Source organism: Mya arenaria, chromosome 14 (genome assembly GCF_026914265.1).
Source record: "Mya arenaria isolate MELC-2E11 chromosome 14, ASM2691426v1".
Lineage (NCBI taxonomy): Eukaryota > Metazoa > Mollusca > Bivalvia > Myida > Myidae > Mya > Mya arenaria.
The window spans coordinates 21,192,706-21,198,390 of record NC_069135.1 but is presented as its reverse complement, the minus strand read 5'-3'; the positions used below and the strand labels follow the sequence as shown (position 1 = coordinate 21,198,390).

Here is a 5,685-nt window from a genome sequence, read left to right as displayed (position 1 = left end):
TTGTTTCGCTTTCGATTTCCATATGTATGTACTACGTGTTAATAGTTGGAAACCACCTAGATAGTGTCCACGTAATTTGGATTAACCCAAATGACTTGTTTATGTGTTAGTTGGAATTACATACGTGTTTGCAAAGCGTAAATGGGTTATTGTCTTTGAAATTTGATCTGCTGATAAGATTATGGTACAAAAAATTTAGTTGTTTTGAAATTGTCTCTTGGGTTCATGCTTTATGATTACTTCCGCCCTTGGCGAGTTTTTTTAACAAACGTTAGTTACAATATCGAAACTTGATCAATCTGAAATGAAACTGAAAATTTCTAAGAAGGATTACACTGCAATATGTGGACTACTTGTGTTTTCTACGAACTTGACAACTCATGGCAACGGATAAACAAGGATGGTAAAATAATACTTTTTTTAAACGCCATGTTTTTTTTTGTTCAGCTTGATTACAAACAGAGCTCATTTCCAAAGAAAATCAATCAGGTAAAATTTGTGAACAAACTAAATATTGCCGTTGGTTTTTACTTACTTTAATTACTATTCAAAATTATGGGCGGAAAATAATAGTCGATCACTGATGGGACAAGGAATAATGGAAATAGTAGGATGATTAATAATTATGGAATATTACAATATAAGTAATATTATGAAATTGTTATTTTATATTATTGGATCTATAACTGATTTACAAATGTAGTTGTCAGATGGCAAACTATTTTTTTTTTGAAAAAACAACAACCAAAAAACAAACAAATAAATACCTGATAAAAGCCAAACGACGATAAGTGTTACGAAACAGAACAGAATAGAACAGAACATTTATTGCTAACTTAACACATACAGTTCATCGTCGTTACAATAACATAAGTGCCTGACATGTCAAAAACACTTAAACACCAGGGTGCATTATCAACAATCCAAACATTTGAACGATTGTTAAAAATAAATGAAGTTAATCATTATTATTCAAAGCGTTATTATTATTCAAAGCGTCATATCGTCATTTTAAGGCAAGTTTGGAATATAAAGCTAGACCTCTAAGACATGCAGTATTATTAGAGTTTAATATTTAACTGGCCATGGATAATGAGCCAGATTTGTGAATGTATTTGTTCTTGTGTAATTAAATTGTAGACAAATCAAAACAAGATGGTTTTCATCTTCAATATCATTTTAGTGCATAAAATACATTAACAGTCATCTTTTACAACGTGTACGTATCTTCATCTGTCAACATTTAACATAAGAAGACAATCTTACGGTTATAAGCCCAGATGACTGAATCGATCAACTCGCATTACCTGAGTTTTAACGATTAACTTGAAGACATTAATCGGTTCATGTATCGAATCGAACTTATTCCTGTGGTCGCTGTCGCTAATTTGAATACATTTGTTTAAATTTAATACATTAATACATTCAATAACATGTACATATAGTAACGAAGAGACCTGTATAGTATGCGTGTTACATGTATATGTTTTTAAATGCAATACAAAATTGTTTAATAATCAATTTTCATTAATAAGTGGCCTAGATTCATTAATGTAAAATATATTTTTAGAATGTATTTATCAGGATAAGTTAAGAATGTTCTAGAAAATTTTATTTATGCCATGTATATCAGTTTAAAAAGAAACAAGACACTTCAAGAATTTGAGAGAAAGTTATTGAGAGTTGTTGTAGCATGTTCTGGACGTTTTTATTTTGTGTATACAAACTTTTCTCATTTGGGGTTTTGGGGAAAGATTGAAGTTTCTATAAAAGTTTTACCAGTCTGAGAACATTTCTCAATCATAGATTCAATTAAATTATTCTGCTAGGATTACACTCCAACACTGTGTAGAAATTATTTTGCGCTCGTAACAATTATTCATTATACGCTGTAAATCCTTTGTTAAGTAATTCCATTTGATTGTTTTTCATACAAATAATAGTTTGTGTTCAAATAAAACTGAAACTTTTTCACCAATTGCATCAAGTTGCGCCATATTTGTTCGAGGGATTATCGATTTTTTACCGCTAAGAATAAGATTATTTCACCCCCCAAAAACTTGTCCTAACAAAGCAACATGTTCAGATTTATTTACAAAAAAACCTTGTTTTAAATCGGATTTTTTCAGATCTTTTTAAGTATAAATACAATTTTCGGAACTGGACTAATAATTGAAATTGTACACTGTCATTTTAGCGGATTTTAAAGAGTATGTTTGGCACGTGAAATCGTTCTTAAAGTAAATAAGCAATATAAACTTATCATACTAAATTTTAGATCAGGAGCTTAACTTTTCCCTCTGAAAATTTCTTTTGAGAAAATCAGTATTTCTCGAGTTATTCGAGAAAAACCTCCATTTCCGAGCGAAAATGTCCCCTAACCAACCTTTCGTGTTCAATATTTCATGTGGATTCCATTTTGTGGATATTAAAAATACCAGGATCAGTAAAGATAGTTTGTGAACGTTTGGATTTTGGACATGATTCTAGGTATTATAATTTTAGCTATTACTGATTTGAATTTCTGTTTGAACATACATGTTCTTGCTGTTTAAAACTTGTTTAAATTTGGTGTCTCTTTCTCTGCTGAGTTTTGAGGTCGTAACACGTGTCATATGTTTTGAAGAATACCTACAGTCATAGGTGCTGTTAAGGCATAGTGAAAACATGTATACGTTTAATAATTATATACACAATGTTAATGCTTATAAAAAACTACTAATCCTGATCGATAATGCCACATATGTGCATCGCTATTTGCTAATTACTCGCCCAACTTTAACTATAAAATTATTTGGTGCAAATCTTACTTCAAAGATCTTTCGTTTTGAATTTGAAAATCATATCGGTTATGATAACGATAAAATGATAATTTTATCAATATTGTTAAAATCGGGCCACTATAATCAGTTACCGACACGATTTATACATGTATACTGGGACAATACTGCATATGGATCCAAGTATAACTTGAACAATTTTATGCCAGATACACTGTTCTCTTTCTGTGTTTTCTGTTTGGAGTTTTAAACAACTCATCATTGGTATTTACTAATTCGGTATTTCGGTAATCTCAAAGCTGTAAAGGATCAGGTGTTTTAATTTGATGACGAGACACTCGTAAATAATAAGGCAAAGAAAAGGCAAAACTCGTCTGTGTATTGCTATTTTACATCAACTCCTCTTTCCACTCTTAACACGATCCAAGCAATGGCGATAACGTCGATATTGATAATGGTTTCCCATTATGGCATATCGAGTCCCCTACTCTTTAAGGAGGATGCTAAAAGTATTTTTCTTTTTTTCTTTTGTCCTTATTGAGCAATGATTTTTCTCCGTGATTATTGGTGTATGTTCGCAAACTTCTTGAACTCTTTTGCTTGCGTGCTACTACTTTTTGCATGAACATTCTAAGCACGGAATGCTCTTGCCTTTTGACTTTGCTTAAATCCATCTTTGTTTGGTTATTGCCTTGAAATAAACTAGTTTGAGCGCCAGTTAGACTCGTATTCCAGTGAATTCGTTTAACGTACCGTTCGAAGTAAAGCTATGTTGATGAGTGTTTGGTCTGTTAAACTTTGTGGTGTATTTGTGTATGTGGTGTTAATACGTTTGTGTTTGTAGTTCATTGTCGTTTTGCCTCTAAACAGGGGTTTACTTCATTCGGAACTCCTCGGCCATTTTTATCGAAAACAACCTCGGATGTATGCCGGTACATCAGTTGAAGTAGTTCTTAAAATTTTGAATTATATCATAAATGAAATGTAGTGTTATAGAATTGTATTTATTGATCGGAGTTTAAATTGAATGTCGGTGAAGTATATTATTGCGAACATAATTAAGATTTCCACGAGTACTGAAAGTCATAAAGTTTACCTGCTAAATAAAATTACTACGCGATCTACTTGCAGCGGACTTAAACGTACCTCTTTTTGAGTATGTAAACCGTCCAAATACATCCGAGGTTGTTTTTGAAAAAATGGCCGAGGAGCTCCGAATGGGGTTTACTTTTGTTTGAGTATTGGGCTTGTCTCTGTAGTTTTCATTGTAAGATTAGCTAGATTAATGTAAACTATGTTTTACCCTATGCTATTTTTAGAACGCATTTATCAGGATTAGTTTAAAATGTTCTATCTATTCCCTATTAAGACGATGTAGAATAAACAACGATTCTTTTAGAAATTTAGAGAAAGTTCTTTTTTTTGGTAGGTTCTTAAACACTCTTATTTTGAATATAAGGACACAGTTCTCTGATCCAGGATTTTTTGAGTAAATTTGAAGTTTCTATAATAAGTTTTACCAGTGCTTGAACATTCCTGAAATCTTTGATTTAATTAAACAATTTTGTAAGGATAACATTCCAACATTTCGTGGAAATTGTTCTGAATGAGTCGTTGTAATTAAAATGTTCAATACTACATGTGGATTTGAATTAATAGACATAAAAATACCAGAATAGTGAAGGTATTTTGTGAACTTCTTAACTTAGGACATTATACCTTATTCTAGGTATTTAAATTTTAGCATAAATTATTTGAAACTATTTTTGTTAAACTGTTAGTAAATACATTTTGTTGTTGGTAAAAGTTGCTGATTTCTTATTTCTCTGTTGCGTTTGGTGGTCGTAACAATCTAGTGAAGTCAAACCAAATGCAACATCTATACCCTATCGATCGACTTCACACATTAAAGAAATCGACTGCCGCCATCAGCGATGTGAGGTATCACATGTGACATAACTACTGAAGAGGCGGGCTCAAACCGCCGAAAATCATCAATACATAAACATATTCACATTGGTTTCTCTCCAGCCGACCATTTGTATCGTAGCTTTAAATTGTGCTCACCAGCACGACACAAAGCTAATGGAAGTGTTGATGTTCACTGTTTGAACCCGTTGTTTGTGCGGTACAAATTGTCCATCACTTGGGTAGGAAATGGCAGCGCCATTGTGCTGTGCTCTAGTCAACTGATTTACTAGCACGCTCAGCTAATAGTAGAAGTAAGAATGCTTATATGCAGATAGTAGTAGTTTTAATGCCAGTGTCGCGTAGCTCTTCTGCTATTTAAAGTTTGCTCTGCTGTTATTCAAGACGAGTATAGTTGAGAGTCTAATATGCTTGATGTGATTACTCGTAGTTTGCTTCTACATATAATACGTTCATCTTTTTGTATCGAAGCTCAAAAAGAGAGAGACCGATCTCTGCTTGTGCATTGACTTTTCAAAGTATTACATTACCTGAAGCAATTTCAACAATACTGGTTCTTTAATTTAATATCAATCTGTACGTGGTAATGTTTTCTCACTGCGATTGTTTGAGTTTGGTTTCGTTTTCCACCTTAGTATTCTTTGTCTCTGTTAAATGATTATCTGAACCAGTTGCGAAACACATTTTCTAGGTACATGTGATCCAGAAATAAAGCAATCAATACGAACCAGGAAAAGTATCTCTATTTCAGTTCGTTTTTAAGCATTTGATACTTCTTTTCGTTACTCGCCATGCCAATAGCCACGTAGTGTTGGAAACGCAACATAATGCTCTTGTTTAGCTCCTGCTTAGTAAGTCCATGATTTTTATATTGATTTTCAAGCTACTGGGCTTGAAGTTTCAATTGTTTTATTATACAAAGTTTTATTGAGGGTAAAAAGTAGCTGTTTTTGTTAGACACGTAAGGACATGTAAT

The 5,685-nt window shown here is 32.5% G+C and overlaps 1 protein-coding gene across 2 annotated transcripts in view; it reads left to right on the top strand.

Annotated features, from left to right (window-relative positions):
• Positions 1-94: 94 nt before the first annotated feature.
• The window catches only part of LOC128218097 (serine/threonine-protein kinase TBK1-like), a 57,697-nt gene continuing 52,106 nt past the window's right edge, over positions 95-5,685 (top strand). Inside the window, exon 1 of one of the 2 annotated variants that reach the window (XM_052925640.1) lies at positions 95-184. The gene's annotated coding sequence lies outside the window, so the exon portion shown is untranslated. Of the gene's footprint in view, positions 404-5,685 lie in introns of both variants that reach the window. The other variant, XM_052925637.1, reaches the window with a different exon arrangement.